Source organism: Oenanthe melanoleuca, chromosome 3 (assembly GCF_029582105.1).
Source record: "Oenanthe melanoleuca isolate GR-GAL-2019-014 chromosome 3, OMel1.0, whole genome shotgun sequence".
Lineage (NCBI taxonomy): Eukaryota > Metazoa > Chordata > Aves > Passeriformes > Muscicapidae > Oenanthe > Oenanthe melanoleuca.
Window position 1 is genome coordinate 9942705 of NC_079336.1, and position 20575 is coordinate 9963279.

Below are 20575 nucleotides of genomic sequence, written 5' to 3' on the forward strand. Positions count from 1 at the left end.
CCAGTGCAAATCAGGAGCAATTGCATTAAAATTATGATGTTGATCTAGTAGGAAGTGAGAATCTGGACCTACTATTTTTAAAATGGCATCAAATCTTACCTTACATGAAGATGGAATGATGCAGTTTGCTTCTAATGAAATGGTATGGTCTTTTTTATGTAACCAAGAAGCAGCATTGTAGGTGAACTGTTAAATAAAAGTTTTCACTTAGCTTACAGTACATTTTACTGTCATCAAAAAAGCATTTGGGAATAATAGTTCCCAACGAGTCTCTGTTGAAATTTTGGGATAATAAACTTTTATATCTTAATATTTATGATTCTAATAAACTACCACAATATTAAAATGAAAGATACAAACTCTGAGGTCAAAAACTACAATTTGTTGTAAGGCAAAACAATTTTGAATAATAAAGCACTATTGAAATCTAATATCACTTCCTATAATTTAATAAGTAACCCCCTTGGTGATATATCCCGGATATTAAACTAGTTTAGCTCACTTGGACCAGCTGTTTTAAATTGGTACATAGCAGTCTGCCAAATGATAATACAAAGCTAAGCATGAAATGACACGATAACCATTTATGTTCATGTTCTGAATTTTACCTGCATTGCTGATCACAAATTGGCTGATCAGGAGCAATTAATTCATTCATAATTGTTGATAGTAGTGAATGACACGTGTAAAGATAATACCTTGTTTATTGCTCAACTATAGCACTGTGGGATGTCAGTTGACCAGATGCAAATGTTTGATTGGATAATGTGTCTCACAGCTCCCAATCCACCTAGCACGTGCCAAAGCAGTTAGTGTTTTCTCACCACAAGCATCCAGCTGCAGACTATAAGTGTTTCCATAGTGAAGTCAGTATAGCTGGTGTTTTAAAACTTATTCAAAGGATGCTGTTTGAGTCTGAGAGAAAAAACATTTTCAAAAGGGTCTGCCATGTGCAACCAAAAATAGTCCATAAATATACCTTTCATTAGATTCCTAGGACACTGGTGCTAGACTGGTCAGTCATTAGAGGAGATGAAAATGTATCCATTCTTGTTCCATATGAATGTCTGCTGATGCTGCTGGTGCACCAAGTTCAAACATTTCAATCCTATGTGTGATTCACCATGGAAACTGCCCTGTAACAACCACTTTAGAACGACTGAGCAGAGGTCAAAATCATGATATAGAGTCTTAATACTCAGTGGTTACCATTTCACTTATTGCTGTATGAGTCTCCCCTCCCAATCCAAACGGGTGTGTGAACCCTATAATCTATCAGAAAGTGAAACAAATGCTGTTCAACTCCATGGCACAACACTTTGCTCAAAAATAGGGCTTTGAAGTCACAGAAATACAAGCAGCAGCCAGCACAACTGACAGAGGGTAGAAACTCCTGGTGTCCCAGAGCAGGTGCTGATGCTGTTGGGCACTGCCACCTGCTCAGGTCAAGGAACTAGACACTGTGTTGGTCCTGCAATTGGACAGGCTGCAGCCACGAGGATGTGGAACCACATCCCGCAGGATCTGATGTGCTTGAGAACTATGTTGGCTTGAGGTCTATAAAAATGACAGTTTTATTTACACAATTGTTCCATTATGCTTTACTGAAGGGGGAAGAGAGAGATTGCTTAACATGCTTCCAATTTGTTTATTTGTTTTCCTTTATTGGGTAAAAGCAGTGCTCAGGAAACAACTAATGTAACTGACAATACTGACTTGAATGAAGAAGGGGTGATGACAAAAAGGGACAGTTCTGTTGGAGAGTGGTTAATGACAGGTTCTCTACCCACCCAGAAAATCCTTCTTCAAAAAGTGCCCTTTGTGGGTGGGGAAAGATGACCAAAAATATTTCCATTTGTGAAAGAATTGTGGTCTAACCTCAGATCAACAGACCTAATCAACACTAATCCAAGCAAGCACTTAGCCCTGTTTCTAACAAGCATAGACTGCATTACTTTGGAAGCTATGTCAGCTAAAGTCAGCTATGAAATACAAAATGTAGCTCTACCCTCAGCATTTCTGACTGACATTAATGGAAATGACAGTTTACTCCCAGAATAATGATATGTTGTGCTGGGGGAACATAACAATTCCCTAAGAATTACCACTTGATAACTTATTGCCAAACCCTTTCTGGTGTCAAATATTCCACAGAGGTCAGGAAGGAGCTATGTAGGACTGTCAGTGCTCCTACAAGTCTGTGCTGGATCATTAGAGAGCAGCTCGTGGCCTGAAGTGGTCACACAGAAACAACTCTGGCACTCTTTGGGGGATGCCAAAAACCTTCTGAGCTCTGCGGTGAGTGATGGAGCTGAGGCTGTGAGCCCTGCCCAATCCGATCCCTGGAACAGCATTACCATCTCTTCTGCATTTCATATTTGTGGTTTTCCTCTTTCATTACAGTTGACCAAGTCAGGGTAAGATGCTGAAGCAAATGTAAAACCCATCACTTTTAAACATGACATCTTTGTATCTGATCCCCATCTGAATTAGATGGGGAATAACTCCGTGATGATAACAAAGTTGTACCTCTTTACTCCAGTCCCTAAAGCAGCTGGGTTTCTCCATTTCAATAATTTAGAAGATACAACAAAATTATTTAGAAATAGCAGTTAGGATTTCCTCTGTTTTACAAAGCACCAAACACTCTGGGGGGCTCAGAAATAATTCTCAAGTAGTTTTTCAATGTGTTTGAAATCACTGACTATTCTCAGCTATATGGGAACACACACACATGCATACACAAACAGCTCTTGAAGGAAATCAGAGCATCTGATGGAAAAGGTTTACTTTACTCTGGGTGATCTCAGCTACATTATTTACACACAAAATCTCTTAGAGGGAACCATAAAAAAACACATCAAAGTACAGTGACTTTTTGTGTCCCTCTTTCCCAAGCTCTACAACGCATTTTGCAGTTTATCTTCTCTTCCTGCTCAGTTTCTTAGATCTCATTATAAAACAGAATACATGAGAACTGAAACTTTTCAGGGAGAAAATTTTCTGAAATATTTTCTCTTAGGAACTGGTTCTCCTCCACTGGATTTTTGCATTTTTTTAGAGCATTTCATTCTTCTTTCTTCTTGTTCTGAAAGGGTCTCCCATAGGAGATCTATGCACATATGAACATTGGGATGAAGTCAGACCCTGTGCCCTGTGTGCTTCATGTTTTGAGGCATGCAATCTAAGCTAATCTAAACCACCATCTTTGCATTTTGTTCCTCTCCTGAGTAGGGAGAAGGCTGCTTGCAGAACTATCAAGCCCCTACAGTACGTGTGGTCCTTCAGAAACCTCCTAGGATAATCTGCATATAGGACCTGCCATAGCCAGGAAGCATTGGGTTTAATTCTTCATGTTTAGTCACAAAATTGGAGCAGAGCAAATTTTCCAAAACTGCACCTGTGTGCTACCACCTGTACATAAGAAATCAGGACTCAGGAGATTCAAACTCTGTTCAAAAGAAGATTTCTTATGTAGACCTGAAATAATTGACTTACCCCTCCAAACCTCAGGTCTTTCCCCATAACTTAGGGATCTTTAGTGGGGAATAAGTACCTAACATTCAGGACAGGGTAGCAGCCAGATATTATGATAATGAAGATTGTACAAGCAGTTCAACTGAAAAAAGATTGCACACTCTTCATTTTGTTTTCTGGACTACCAGTGGATATCACACACACAGAACAGTGGGGCACACCTGCACTTCAGTTTCTATGTGGGACACCTTCTCTTGGAGGCTGGGATTTAATTACTGAATGGATTCTGGTTATACATAGGAATTCATACTCAGGAAGAGGTGGAAACATGACTCAGGCCCAACAAGTCATCTCCCAGCTGCAGAAGGATGTCTGAATATCCTGCTATAAAAAATACTTTGCAATTTCTCATAGCCACTATCTTCCCTCTCAAATGGGGGAGTAGAAGGAAAAGTCACATCTTCATTACATAAACCAAGTGTCTTCTTATTAACACATTTGTTTTCATCTATAACTGATAGCAAGTCCACAATTTGGCCTGAATTTTAAATAATCATATACTTTCCTCTCTCTTTAGCATTCTTGCTGCCTCTGTCTCTGCCCTTGCCCTGATTGTCGTGTCTCCTCCAAAACGCGCTCAGTAAAAATTAAAATTTCATTTTCCAGTGAATTGAAAGACTGTTGTTCTGCCTTGCATCTTCACCATAGAATGACATTTGTATTGGCTGCTGTGTTTTCAAATTTCTGAACTACCCTTGAGTGTGTTTTGGCTATTTCCATTATTTTAAGGCCTCCCTTTTCCTTATGAGCCCACCTGGAAAATGGTAATAAAACTTACAAGCTTTAGGGGGCTTGTTTTCCAAAGTTCACTGCAGCTCTAGTTGCTTTTAAGAGAGCTTATCACTTTATCAGGCATAAAGGATTTTGTTATTCTGTATGCCTAAATCTAAGCAGTTAAATGAATAAAACAGTACAGTTTGGTTTGTGCAATATTTATTTAGGATGGGATCCATTAAGATACAGGTGACAAAATTTTCAATAATTTAAATTGTTTCAAAAGTATCTTACACAACCCAATAAAATAATTCATCTTGCTATCTGTAAACTCCAGCTTGGAAGAAGAATATTGGAAATTCAGTTCAAACAGCTGAAAACCTTAAGATTCTTAAAAAAATAATACATGATTGTTAATTTAAAGATTACCTATGACAATTTTGTTCCTTGTTGTCTCAAATACAACCTTTTGGTGTTCTACAAAAGTGAATTGCTCTTCTAGACAAAAAATGGTCTCTCTAGACTGAAAGATGGTGACAGCCTGGAGACAAGCAATCATGATCTACACCCTTCTAAGAATGTAAACAAAGACAATTCCCAATTAATGGCATATTTTCTGCTTTAAAAAGGCATAATTTCTAAAAGGTGAGGAATGTTATGAGCAAAGTTCCTGGAAACTGAAATGTAAGCAGAGAACTTTGAATGAAACTTGGATGTTCTTTTAAAAGAGTTTATTAAATGGCTAAACCCCTACAATTTCACAATCAAGAAAGAACAAACTTTGGCTATATGCCCAACATCATTTTTTGAAAACTGTGAATATAAGAGCAATGTATAATGTGAAAACAAAAAAAGGCAGATTTAGTCAGCAGTAAAAATGAGAAATTATCAACAAAATGAAATAATATGAGAAACTAAAAGCATGGGAAAATAATTCCTGTCCATATGAAAAAGTGTAATAATTTAAAAAGTTTTATTAAAGATAAAAAAGTGCTAGAAGTGATATAATTCTGACATTAGATAAGGATATTAAATCTGTTAGTAATCACAGAGAAGGGTAATGTTTCAATAAATATTTCCTTGTAGAAAAACAGGTTCATTTAATCACTTCACATGAAGATGATCAAGATTTTTCCAGTCCTTCAAGTAGCAAGGAGGAATTTAGACAAAGTCTGTTAAATATTTTAAAATCAGTAAGTTGGGTAGCTTGAATCCAAGAGCCCTTATTTTTCTGAGGAGTCAGCTGAATCACTCATGTTGCTCTTGAATAAAATGTTGAAATACTGGTGAAATTCCAGAAGACTAAAAAAAGTACAAATTCTGAGCCAATATACAAAAAGTTTGAATTAGGCAAGTTAGGACATCAATCCCAGTCAAAAAAAAAAAAAAAAAAAAAAAAAAAAAAAACAAAAACAAAAAAAAAGAATAAGCTGATAAAGAAATAAATTTATTTGGTTAAGTTGGGCTGAAAGTTCCCTAAAGTAACTAGCCATGGGTACACTTCCACTCTCAGCTCTCAAGGATTGGCTGAAGCTTGGCCACATGAAATGTAAAATATTCCTAAAATAGTGGCAGAAGAGAGCTGTGAATGACAGATGTACAAAAGAGTTGAAGAACTTCTAATGATACACAAAATTAGCTGAGGCTAATTATTTAGCCAGGTGAGACAATTTCACCTAACACAGTACTACAGCCAAGTTTCTGCAGCAGCTCTAAAATGAATCCTTAGAGATAAGCAACAGAGAAAAAATTTCCAATTTAATTCTGAAAATATATAAATCTTTTGTTGTGCAAAATGAGTAGCAAATACAAGCAGGGTGATGATTTTGCCTCTGTGTACAATATTGATGAGATTGATACTAGAATATTGCATACACATCTGGTGTCCATATTTTTGGGGGGGAAAAAAGCTGAAAAATTGAAAAGGATGCACAAAGAACCTCAAAAATCATTTCAGGATGGAGAAAATGCCTTACAATGAGGCACTGGAAATCCTCAATCTATTTAGATTATAGCAGATTTAAGGGTGGCTTGAATATGTATGCACATACATTCATTAGAAACTCTGAACACTCAAAGGACTTTTAAACCAAAGCAAAAAGGCCTAAAGAAAATCAGCAGATACAGGCTAAAACCAGACAAGTTTAGTTTGGAAATAAGGCACATTTTTCAGCAGTGAGGGAGATTAGTCAGAAAAAGAATCTGCAAGGGAAAGTAGTGAATTCTCCTTCTCTTCATAGTAATATTGGCTGGGATTCAGAGAGATGTGCTTCGGCCAAACAAATGCTATTCTTTAGTCAGAGATTTTTCCTCAACTTAACACATTAAATTGTCCAATCATTTCTTCTGCACTTAAACACTTTATGTAGGATAGGAGTCATTGAACTTTAGTTTTCTACAGTGCAGACACCTGAATCTCAGGTAGCCTGTGCAGGATTGCTTTAGAGTCAAAAGACTCTTAGGGAGCTGGATTTCTCTCACCCCTTTTAGAAACCTGCATTAGTATGTGATTAATCCTGAGAAGTTACTCTTTCTCTCTGCTACGAGAGAGATGTTATAAAGTGAGCAAAAAGAAACTATAAAGGGAGCTTGAATAACTAGTTCTGATTAGAGATTTCTAGTGAAAAGGAATGCATTTAGTCAGGTGAATCCTAACTAAGTTTTGTGTCTGAGGGTCAAGAAGGCATTCTGACTATTGCTGAGCAATGCATCTAGCTGAACATGAAAGGCAGTGCCTGGATTTGTGCTTGGATTAGGTGAGGTAGAGGTTTACGATATTTCTTCTGTGACTAATGTGGAGCTTTTCACATACATTTATTTAGATTTTGTCTTCCATTTTTTTCAGCTGGAGATGTTATTTAAAGCCAAACAATGAAAAACTATGCCTCCCCTACATTTCAGAAACAGATTTTCAAAAGGGAATTAAAAACAAGGAGTTGAATGTCTGTATTTGCTAAGGGTCCAACATCTCATTGCCACCCAGTAATCCAGCCCCAGCAGGAGGACACAGAACAAAATGATCTCCAGTGTGAAATAAGAACTTGCTGTGATTCTGAATTTTGGGATGTTTTCCTCTTTGCTTTGAACTCCACATTAAAACAAGGTAGAATAAATATTTCCAACAACAGAAGAAAACTTGAGAATGAAATATAACTCGTCTTGGACAACAAGCCTTAGTCACTGGGAGCAGGCACACGAACACACACAGAGTTAAAGGGCTCGTGAAGATTGAAGGAGTTTGTGTTTGGGAATAAGCAAAATCTCCCACACCAGTCCTGGTCAACTTTTTACACAAACAACATGGCTTGAAGTCAAGGGAAGATTTGCCTCAGGAAGGACTAGAGGGTTGGATTCAATGTTCTGTTCATTAGGGCTATTTTCCTGTTCTTTATGAGCCACATGGGAATCTATCTCCCTGTTTCAACTGACATGAACCATTTTGTTTCAACATTTTTTTACTGTTCTAGCCTGTACACTTTATTGATGTTGATTATAATTTGGTTGCTCACCAACTTATATTGAAACAAAAAGCTGCAGTCCAAACCCATTTCAGTAGTGATTTAAGAACAGCTAACATGTACAATGCTTGGACCAGACTTTCTCATTAAATAGCTATTGAAGTTTTCCTTTTTCTTAAAAAACCTTTTTATATCAAAGTACATTTAACTTACTTACATTTTAAAATGTATAACACTTCTTCTAGAACATTTGACAAGCAATGAAAATTATTAAACACTTAGAAGATGCACTTGTGGAACATCTGAAAAGAATAAGATTCAACTTGGACATTATACTTTAACTATGTGAAATAATTAATGCTTTTATATATATATATATATATATATATATAACTTGGAGAATCTATTTAGCTTTACTGAAAATAATGAAAATATTAATGTATTGAAAACAAAAATAAATTTTTCTCCTTAAAATAATTTCATTTTTCAACTTCCTTGCTATGAGACAATTGGGAAAAAAAATCCCAGCATGTCTTTTTTTGGATCATATTTTTAAGATTTCTCAGAGTAAAATTGTAAAATTATTGAAAAATTGGAAATTTTTATTTAATTAATGAGCTAACACACATTTTAATCTCTCTCAAAGTTCACAACATATTTCTATATGCTATAATTTGTTTTTGTTTATATAGATCAAAAAAGGTATAAAAAAATATTGTGCCAAATTCTAAAACCAGCATTGCAGTCTTACTGAGCAGACACAATTTTTTCACATATATTTTCTTACTCCTTGAAAAAGACATGAAGCACAGAATGGATGGAGCATTACCTAAATCAGTGTATTGCTAGAGGATGGCTTCACAGTCCAAGATGAAACATGGCCTAAGATCCTTTCTAGAACAGGTGTGAACTGTAGACTATCCATGGTCAAGGAGAAAATTTTCATCTGGAACAACTGCTTCTACCAAATTGTCTACCTTGGGACATCTCTGGAGGTTTCTCATAAGTATGTGGCACTCCCTTCTGAATCATGATAAGACTTAAGCATGTTCTTCTGAAATCCAGTTCCAACTTTAAAATGTTGGCATCAGAGTGCCCCAGAGAAAACCCAAGCTCTGCAGTGTGACTGTCAATATGCTTAAACTGTTAACACATCTTTGGTTCTTTCTTGGGAAAGGAGTTAGATGTATGGATGTGATCTGTGCTGTGCCATCTGCCCTCAGGTCCAGAAATCAGGTTCTGAAAGATTTTCCTCACAGCACAGGCTTAGTCTTTGTGTAAAAGAAATAATATAGTAATATGGAAATCATGAACTGTGCCCTTAGGACTATGTGGGAAATTCTAAGAATATCTCTGGAAAAGATGAGGGACGACAAAAACTTGCCAGTCAAAAGAATGAGAGTATCTCATTCTTTTGCTGTTGTTGAGCAAGGACAAAGAGCTGTTAGCAGAGTGTGCTGCTGGGGACACAGGTGGCTGCAGTGAGGACAGCAGGATGGAAGGGTTGAATGGGTGTAGGAAGAGACAATATTGGAGCAACAGCTTTATGGCAGTGTCCCTACAGCCTTTCTGATTGCTTTCTGGTCTCCTTGTTGGAGAGAAATGTCTGGCCCAGAATGACTCACATCCACAGTGCTCCTGCCTGAAGAGGTTGTACTGCATCTAACCAAAAGCCCACCTAGACCCAAAGACAAATACAAAAAGCAAGTGCCAAGACAAGAGCTTAATAAAGGTAGGCTGGTAAAACTGCATTACTGTCAACTGCTCATTTAGGGACTTTCTGAGCTCAGCAGGCTTCTCTTGCTTTAATTTGTCTGTTTCTCCTCTTAAATTTTGCTACATACAGCACCTTTTGCCAAGGAACTCCAACATTTAGCTGCACCCCAAGTGAATGAGCTTCCTGCATGGTTTTATGCCTTCTTTCTAGTTCCTGCTAAACAATGAAGCCTTATGGGCTCCTCAGCAGCACTACAGGCTGGATCAATTTTTCCATGATTGCCCCCCTGTCATGGCTTTACCAGACCTGGGAGTCTCCATTTCTTCAACCTTCAGAAAGAAGTTTATCCATACTCTTGCCTTTGCCTAAACTTTTTTCAGTGCCGCTGTTATATTTGAGTGATTGCAGCATTGTGCACAACTATTCCAGTTTTTGTGAATTTATAGAGTAGCACATCAAGCTCTCATTTTAAAATCCCCTATTCCATTCCTAATTTCTAACATTCAGCTTATGTTTTTGTGCACTCCTGGTAACATGAACTGATTGTGTGCACACACTGAAGCCCTTGGAGCAAAGCCTGGCTTAGTTCTTGCCCCATGGATTTGGCACAAACCGATGCACTGACCTCACATGATCTGCACAAAGTTTGTCTATTGCACTCTTCCCACTGGAAGCTCACAGCTGTGGCTGCCCTGCCACATCCCTGTCAGCAGCTCGGGATATTCTCACAGTCCTGTTCTTTCCTCTCACGTCCTTTCTCACCTCAGCCCAGGGTAGCCTAAGTAACCCTGACACAAGGGCTAGATCTCCTCCTGCCCCCAAGTGGCTTAAATTTAGGACTGAAATTTTGGTGTTATTTAAGAGGGCATACCTTTTCTGTTTGTCTTACATGTGAAGAATGTATGCTTTGCCATTTTTCATATTCATTATTTTCTTCACAGTGACAACATGGGTGTAGATTGTGGGCAGAAGGATGCAGTGTGAGTAAAAAAGTGTGCAACATCCATGAGGTGACTAAAAGTTGAAAAAACAGGTTTTGTGGATAGATGTTGGATGCTTGACCAATTCACTGGATCAGTTCTCAGAATACCTAAAAATGAACCACGGTTTTTCAAGAAGACACTTAATTTCTCAGCTCCAGAATGGATCCTGCAGGTGACCCCAACACATGGGATGGACAGCCTGGGGAAGAGGGCTGAGGCGTGAAGCAATTAAAAGGTTGCTGCAAAGAGAAGCAGAATACTCTGTTCTCCAGATCCCCTGACAAGAGGAAGAAAAACAGCATGTTTAAATTGCAGGAAGGGACAATTAGGTTAGACAGTGGAAAGAACTTTCTGACGGTGAGAAGAGTTAAGCCCTGGAATAGCTCGCCTGGCAACTGGTGCTGTTTTTCTTGTTGACAGGTTGTAAGAACAGGTTAGACAAACATGCCAGGAATGGTTTAGGTCTACTTGATCTTTTCTTGGGTCAAATGGAGAGATAAGATCACTTCTTCTGCTCTTCCCAGACTCACCTGCTACAATATTATCATTTTTCGTCCCAGATATCTAAAGATAAATATGGATTCTTTTCTATCTTTTTCACTACTGCAAAGAGTAGCTTGTTGTATGTGTCTAAAAATTCTGACAGACACAAAACCACATTCTTTGCTTGCAAAAGTCAGAAACCTCACAGTTAAATAAAGGATCTCTGTCCAGTTCTGCCAGTTTTGCTTCATGTGCAGAAACTAAGTATGACACATTTCTTTTAATAATACAATATTTACTCATTAAATATATTTACCCCCTTCTTTGGAAGTCTTTGCCTTTTATCTGCTGATTATTTCACAAGCTGAAAAGTAAAAAGAGTGTTATGGCAGAAATCTCTTTTCAGAAGTTGTAAATAGAAACCACTTCAGAATACCTCTGGTCAGAGTTCATATTTGTTTGGCTTTGATTACAAAACTACAGATATCTGCTTAAAGTATTACAGCCAAATACTGGCCCAGGAGGGATTATATTCCCAGTTTAGAGATTAATGCATTGTACAGCCCCTGGTCATGAAATTTAAAAGCATTCTAAATAGTGGCCACTGGCCATTTTATGTGACAGCCTAAATAATTAAAAAGGTCTGTTTCAGCCCCATACCCATTGAGTACATTTTTGTAATGTTTTGCTGCCCAGAAATGGAGTCTGCACCAAAATGCAGCACTAAAATGAGAATTTATCCTGTATCAGCAAGGAATCTGCAATCTGTTTTATGATTCTACAAGGATGCATAAAAGAAATAAGCTATAGCTATCCAGTAGAACTTTTCCCCATTCAGAGATTATTGCTGAATTGTATTCCTTCGGCTTCTGTCCAAACAATCCACGCTCAATATTCTCCTCAGTTCTTTGTTGATTGCTTATAACCTATGTGGAAATCCCTAGATTGCTGCTTGGAAATAACCAACATTACATTGCCTGAATTCACAGGCTTCATTTCTGGCTTTTAGAGAAGCCTTGTGCTCAAGATTGGTTAAGCATCTCCCCATCTCTATAGACACCTACTGGGGTGTAAGTAGCCATTCCCAGAATTGTTTCTCCAATATCACCTTCTCCAGAAATACCCAGGTCTTTGCAGTCAATAAGTTTAAGCCATGAACATGCTCTACATGCCACAAACTGCTTAGAGATTGTGCTCAGACTACAGTCAAAGACTTCATAGTTTTTCTCTTTCACAGGAAAAGAAAATAAACCAGAGTGGATATCACCATGTTGCACAACTCAGTGGTGCCAAAGAAAAGGTAACAAAGAAGACATCAGGTGTGTGTGGCTAGAGTGCAAAGGAGCACTGGGGCTCCTGAAACAAGAAAAAGTGCATTTACATCCAACTTCTGCCTTCAAAACCCACCACACATTTTAGGAAGCCTTTCAGAAGGATTAGGAAGACGTGAAGAGAAACATCAATTTGAACACATAAAAGTAGCATTGCTCTTAGACAAAGCAATGGAAGAGTGACACAAGAGATAAAATATACAAGTAGTGCATATCTATAGTTAACAACAGATAAATGCAATAGCTGGCTGCACAATGTACTATACATCTTCAGAAACCCTAAAAATGCATGGAGCTGTGGTAAGGGAGACACTGGGCCAGATTAGTGTGGAAGATAAAATCAAGCTTTTCTAACAAACTCTATCTCACTCGTCAAGTGTATTCCTCTAGGCCTGTTCAAAGCATCTCTAATATAAGCCACCAAACTGTGAAGGGACAATTTGTTTAGAACCTCAGAGGTGATTATGGGATATACACCTGCCTGAACAGGGACAGCATGATAAAATCGTCCTTCTTGGACCCAGGATGTGCAGATTTAATCTTTAATTCTAAACTGTCGGCTGGGTGCTTTTGCTGCAAGGAAATCATATGTTAAACATCTGTCTGAGCTAAAAAACAGGATCAGGAGAAAGTTGATGGGGTAGAGAGATTGCTATGGGACAGTTACATCTTTAAAAGGTTATTTCTATGTGTCTCTGCCTAAGTCAGCTGCTTAGGACCAAAAATCGATCCTCTTTCTATTCATGGAAGCTCTCTTCCATCAGGTGCTTCGGGCATGTGTCCTTTTGGAGTGCTGCAAATCACTTCAGGAAACAATGCTTTCCTTGCTCAAATAAATGTGAAAATAAAAACTGCCAATGTTCTAAACATCATGAATAAGCAAAAACATTTTTTAGGATCTGTGAAACACTATTATGAGAGACTGAATTATTCTTGTTGAAAAAGGCTGATTTTCTAGGGAAATATGCTGAGACTACAGAAAACACTGAGTAACTCTCCACTGACATCCTCTGTCAGTCCTAATGTAATGGCAAAGGGGTTGTTAATAGCTCAGATATGTAAAGTGCTCGAGTGTGTTTTTTTTTAATAACTAGATATTGATACTCTATGATAAACATATTTATTTCTAAAAATATTACAAAGTCTTTCATGTAGAAATTGCACTAAAAATATGCAGACTCATTATATAATACTATGGTAGTAGGGGAGGTGGGGGTGTCTTTTCTTTTGAAGCAGCAATAACATTTATTCACTTTGTATTTCCCAATATTTTCTCCACACAGTTTTTTTCCAAAGGCAGGAAAGAGGTGTTTACTAGTTCAGAGAGGATGTGTTGTGACATTGCCAATGTCTTGATTTTTTTTTCTTTCCTTCCTCTTTAGGTTCTTTAGAGGTAGATACACAGAAGATAACAAGCCTATGGTTTATCTATAGTCCAGAGACTCAAAAACAATGAGGCAAGGTGAGTGAAACTTCCTGCTGATGACAATGTAACATAAAGAGAAAGTAACAAAAAAAGAAGGGAAGGTGACACAAAAAAAAAATTACAGTCATATTTGAATCATCTATGTGATTGCCTTTCATATTTAAAAAGTTTTTAAAGATTTGTGTGACTAAAAAAGCAAAGGATATCCTGAAGAATACCGAGGAATTTCCACTTATTGTAGTTCACATGGATACCAGATCCACACAAGAGAAGCAAGATGTGCAGGCCAGAAGGCCAGTGTTGGACATCCAGGAAAAGAAAATAAACCAGAGTGGATATCACCATGTTGCACAACTCAGTGGTGCCAAAGAAAAGGTAACAAAGAAGACATCAGGTGTGTGTGGCTAGAGTGCAAAGGAGCACTGGGGCTCCTGAAACAAAAAAGTGCATTTACATCCAACTTCTGCCTTTGAAACCCACCACACATTTTAGGAAGCCTTTCAGAAGGATTAGGAAGACATGAAGAGAAACATCAATTTGAACACATAAAAGTAGCATTGCTCTTAGACAAAGCAATGGAATAGTAGCACGAGACAAAATCTACAAGTAGTGCATGTTTGCAGTTAACAACAGATAAATGCAATAGCTGGCTGCTCAATATTCTGTACTTCTTCAGAAACCCTAATACTGCATGGAGCTATGGTAAGGGAGACACTTTGCCAGATAAGCGTGGAAGATAAAATCTGATGGTAAAATATTTGGCTGAGATGAAGGATAGCAGAAATAACCAGAGCAAAGAACAAACTGTGCTGGACACTTGCAGATCATTGGGAGCAGTAAGGAAAAGAAATACCTACTTTTTGTACAGCTTCTGAGGACACTCCACAAGTTAGAGCAGTGGGGTTAGCATCTCCACAGGAAGTTTTGCCTATGAAAAAAATTTTGCTGTGTACCTCACTGAAACACCAAGGAGGAAGAATATGTAAGGTGGCAAACTGAGCTGACACATTAAAAAAAAAAAAAAATGGCTTATGTAGAGGAAAAAGCACTTCTCCAGTGGGGAAATAAGTCAGAAGAGCCACACTGGATGAGGTCTGTTCCAATCTGAATGGCAAAATCTGTCTCATAAATGCTCACCTCAACTTTAAATATAATTATTTTAGTCATAGCCACTCTTGATTACTATCAATGGATAGTCCTGTGAACAGACATTATGTCATTAAATATCCTCAAACCTATGCTATAAGCCAATATACCATGGTAACACCCTGGTTCTTACACACTACCTAAAAAACATCAATCACTATTTGTCTGATATTTTAAATTGCAATCACCTAACCAGACAGCTGAACATGGCCACTTTTAAATTCAAGTTGTCACTCACACTTCTTGTGTTACAGTAGACACTATTAGAATATTGCCCATGTGAACCATGTGGCAGCTGGAGTCAGGAACAGAAAGACTGGCAAAGCAGGCAGTGAAGGGGTCCCATTAATGGACAAGGAGGATTAATAAAAGGCTGGATTTACCTTTTGTTTATGATAATAACCTATGCTCATTCCCCTTTTCCTGTACATCATCTGTTTCACCACACACCTTTCCACTGAGCAGCAAGTAAATAAAAACTGGTCATGCTGGCTGACATTGATAAAATCAAGTTCACAGGCAGATATTTCAAACTCTTTATTAGCAAGACCATAAACTACATATGCTGTTTGATTAGGATATGATGAAAAGAATTTATTAGCAGATGTGTATTCAGCTACACTCTTTTACTGGCAGCTTTATGAGATTCTCTCCTAGGCTGACAGGTGCGGCTCGCCAGCTGCCTTGTACAGCAAACAGGGGATGGAGACCATGCCATGTGCAATGATTTAATCAGTTACCATCAACTGCTGGAAAATAAACAAGGTTTTGTGCAGTTCTTTCAGTCCCATGTATATTAATTGAAACCAAATATTACAAATGACACTGAAAGAGAGTATCGCTGATCAGAGGAAACCTAAATTTAATACGACACAGCCATGTAATACATAAATATAATAAAGCACAGTCATGTAATACATAAATATTTGGTTAAAAGATAGCAGAATTTTGTTAAACTTGGCAATGGGAAGTCTTTTGAAGTCTCATTTGTCAGTTTCCATTCGTGGGACAGTCAAATCTAGTCATTTGGGTCACAGCTGGCAAAAGAAAGATGATCCTCTTGGTTTATTGTTCTGATACAAAATTGTCATTACAAATTGAAAACACAGAGCAAATAAAAGAGGGCAAATGGGGAACTTGTGTGGTTACATATTTTTAACTGTTGCGTCTGGCTGTACTTTGCTTAATAGGGGTTGCAGAATTCAAGATGTCTATATCCTGGGTCTTATTACTATTGTTTAAAATTTCTATACCACTAGTTTACAATTAAAATGTTCTTTTTCAATTCAGTTCTCATATCCCATGTTTTTAGTGCTCTAAATATGTGTAACCTGAACTAATATTTTTGTTAAGTATCTGACAGCTGCTTGAGACATTTTTATTTTAAATATTTGCATGTCAAAATACAGATATAGAAGACTTTTTTCCACAGCCAAAAGAGAATGTTCATACAATGTAAAGAAAAAGTAATATTGCTAAAGCGAAGACAGGACATTTTACAGAAGATCCTTTAACTTTGCTTTCGGCATGTTTAGGACAAAGAATTGTCATGATTACACTGTAAGAGGAGCTTGATAGAGCAGATAAAAAAATTGTCAAACCTATTGTGTAAATAATTATAGCCGTAGTCTGTTAAAAATTATGAAAATTGAAGCAATGGAAGCATTTTGAAAAAAATTGGCTTGAAGTGTCAGTACATTCAAATTCTTTCAGCCTAAGCATATAATTTTTGGTAGATTTTTTTGTCTTGGTTTAGAGTCAAGCTCTTGCACAGAATTAGAGGTGCTAGGAGGAGCAGCACCAGTTGCAGAAGACTCTATTCTCTCTCTGGTTTTTTGATCATCATAATTTCTCTGAAGGAGATTACTTTTGGTCTTTTCTATTTTAATGGTTTGAAAGCGATGAGTTTCTAGTAGTAACAGCCAGGGGAACCAAGACTGTGATAATAACTGCTGGCTACATTAGGCAGAAATATGGTATTTCATAATGGATTATGAGGTACTGATTTCCTTTCATTCAGTCCTTTTCTCTTCGAGTCCCTTGGTGTATTTTCTTACTGAAGCACAGACTCTAGCTCAGTCTTTTCAAGATTTTACAAGGAAAAGTGTACCATCAAGAGCATGTACTCTGCAACTGATTAAAAAATAGTTTAATACAATCAATGCAATCAGCTTCTCGGGATGCCTCAGAGAATTTGCCTTGAGAAGCTGGTGGGCAGGAGCTCAATCTAGACTTTTCCATGCAAACATCCTCATCATATCATGAAGTTTGCCTTAGAGCATGTATGTATGGAAACACTCTTTGCACCCTTCCCATGGAGAGGCATTCTATCTTCTCCTAAGCAACACAACAGCCTCTCCATCAGTTTGGGGTCCAAGCCATGTAAGAATGGGTTCCTTTCAGAGCCTCTGCAGAGAATCCATACTAGTAAAATAAATGATATTGTGACCCCAAAGCTAACTTAGCATGATATGGTTATCTGTCTTTACCTAAGGTAATAAGGTGGCCACACTCAGACTCAACATGAGGAATAGCTTTATCTCATACATTATCCTCAAACCACACCTGGGAATCATCAGGGAGAGTGCTAGTTATCTTGAGTCCAAATCAGGCAAGGCACCATTTAACATTACAGATAATGGAGTTTTAGTGTCTGTGCCTGTGCCCTGTTTAATTTGCTGGTAAAAATGAAACCTTAGGATACAGCTAAAAAGTCTGCAGTCTGGATCCACAACCACAACAGACTTCAGGATGTTATAAACCCATCATAGGATACATTTATATTGCATGTCAAGCTCAGGTCAGCATTCTGGATCTGAACTCTAACTTACAGACACTGCAAAAATTTACAGCCCTAAAACAAGGTTGCAATTCCCTCGATGGCAGGGGTTTAAGTCTTTTGGGCTTCTAAGGTCCAAGGTGAGCTTACATATGATGTTCAGGTCTATTTTGCAGGCTGAAATGATCAAGGGCAGTTTGAGGAAGCATCTCTAGCTATTTCCCAACATCTGGGCACAAGAGTTTGTAGAAATGTCCTCTCAAGGAGCATGAGGGGGTCCTGCAGGGCTGTTCCTCAGCTGGCAGGAGGACTGTTCACCATTGCCTGCTAACCAGGTCTCACACTGCATCCACTAGGACATAGATTTAAGCCTGTGTTGTGAGTATTGCAGAGTGAAAATATAATCTTCTGCAAAGTTTTCTGACTGTCCCATTTGTTTGCAACATATCAGGTGTGTCACCCACTGGACTTATTTCCCAAGCAACCTTGACCTTCCTCTCTGTCCCAAAAACAACTCTGCCATCAATGCCCTATCCCTAATGAGCTCAGGCACAGCGTGACTAACATATCAGAATATCCTGTTCTGGTTTCATTAGCAAAGTTTCTCTCCCCTTCCCCATCTCTGAATTTCTCCATCAGGCAGACAAAGACTGCCTCTACAGAAGCAGATGGATGTTTTACCTGTACAAAGTACACCTTAACCTCTACTCCAGTGGCTTTGGGACTGTTCAGAGTATGCATATTCTACATGCACAGATATTAAGAAGCCACAAAACCTACATAAAACCACTCTGCTCAAATGTCTGGAGTGCAAAATATCATCTAGTTGTAATAATTGATTGATTTAAGCACATTCACTGCATCTACACAGTTGTGGTCAATATTTCCAAGATATTTCATATCAATGTCTTCATAAAAGGGCAATTTATTTCTCCTTTATGCATCTCTGACTTCTGCTCACCTTGCTGCTTCTGCAGACTAGTGTACCTCCACAGAATGCAGCAATAATTAGGCTCTTCTGAGTCCTTTGGGGCTTAATGATTTTCTAAATAGAATTAGCTTCATTTTTGCTCCGCAAACACACAGAAGCACCAGACAACATTTCGTCTTCGGCACAGAGCCCCATCAAAATATATTCCTAATGTTATTTATATTATATTTTTATATGGAGAGAAGTTATCCCCTGGAATCCTGCCAAGGATATTGCACAAGTAGGTGAAGGCCTAGAAACAACTGCAAATCTCAGAGACAGCAACATGCTTTCATCTCCAGGGTCTTTGTTTAAATTCCTTGTTACAGATTATATACACCTCTGAATGTACTTTTCTTGGAGAGATGAATTTAACCACCTTGAATCTTGGCTTGCAGTCTAACTTCAGGATGCTGCAGCACACCCTAGCTACAAACACAAGTTTATTGAAAAGAAGTAATGGGATTCAGTGGAACTGAATTAGCTGGAACTAACAGTAAATTTGTAACCCCAGAATTAAAACTGCCTGGTTTTGCAAAGTTGGTAGATTTCACAGTAAAATCATAAACCATTTTTCAGTCTTGACATCTGCAAAAATAAATGTGGGGTAGAAAAAGTGAATTTGACTTGAGAAAATATTTTCTGAAAGTCTTAATGAAAGTGTTGCCATTTTCTAGATAACACTCTTTCATTTTTAAGCACATTCTTTTTGTTACAGGCCAATGCTTCTGACCTGTCTCTGTCAATTTCCTCTAGATATGTCCAGTCATTACACTCATGGTTTTGGTGTAGGTCAACAGAATGTAGACATATATACATTCCCAGACCCACCTATAAGATGGCATCAAGCACACTGAATGATATGTGATGACAAAACACACTGCTCACCCTACACTAAGTCTTTCAAGCACATGTCATTAAATTCATTGGTCACAGAATAATTTTCTGACCATGAAAACTTGGTGGGAACTCAGGTGAGTGGTAGCAGATGGAGGGTGATGAGGTTCTGTGTAACTACACATATAAGACACGTCCTTGGTGCCTGTCACTCCTAGAAGGGCTGGGGTTTGAGTTTTGTCTCAAACCATGGTGCACTGGTAAATGCTGTTCGACTTCTTGGCAGAATAGCAAAGTGTGTGTCATGCCCAAAACATTTCTCCTGGAAAGAGTTTGGGGCTGCAGTGAAGGGCAACCTGGGAATTGCTGATAAAGCAGAGGTGTTTTTCTCCTCCCAACAAAGATGCTAGAGTTAATTTGTTGCGGTTTTGTCTGCACAAGACCTATTATATGGGCTGTAATTTCACGGGATGGAGACTGTGAACTCCCAGGTCACTTGTAAACTGATCACTCCCCAGCCTCTCCTCCTTGTGCTTTTAAGTGTTTTGAGCCTGGTAAATTGAAACCTGAAGAAACACAGAGCTCTGATCTTTGGGACCTCTAGAGCAAACCTGGACTTTTGCTGATTTGCTCTAGGAAGTAACTGCTTACTTACCCCATAATTAACACCACAAAGCTGATCTTTGGAAGATAAAGTATGGGAGGTCAGAGACAGGATCAGGGAAAAGGGTTTCATTAGAATTGCAGCATTTGCAGTCTGATTTTCTTCTCATTACCATCAGATTGATCCTGGAATTGTTTCACTAAAGTCTGAGGTGCTAACAACTATAAAATCTGTCTGGATTAGAAGCAGGTCATTACTATCACATCTAATGGATTTTAATACATAAACTTAGCAAAAACAGCAACAGAAATTGCTTGTTAGGTACGTGACTAACCACACTTTCACTCATATCTCACAACAGAGGCTGCATTAGCACTTCCTTACAAGTTCCAATTTACAGCAAGGTTTCAGGCACATAAATAAGTCTTCCAGTTGATTGACTTCCTTTAGCCAAGCAACTAGGTACAGTAGCATTTATAACATTGAGTAACACCGTTAAGCAAGATTTGTATAAAATAACTTGTTTACCAGGTTTTTTTTGTGTTTTGCTGCTGGGAATTTAAAGTGCTATCTTGTATAAAAATGAGAAG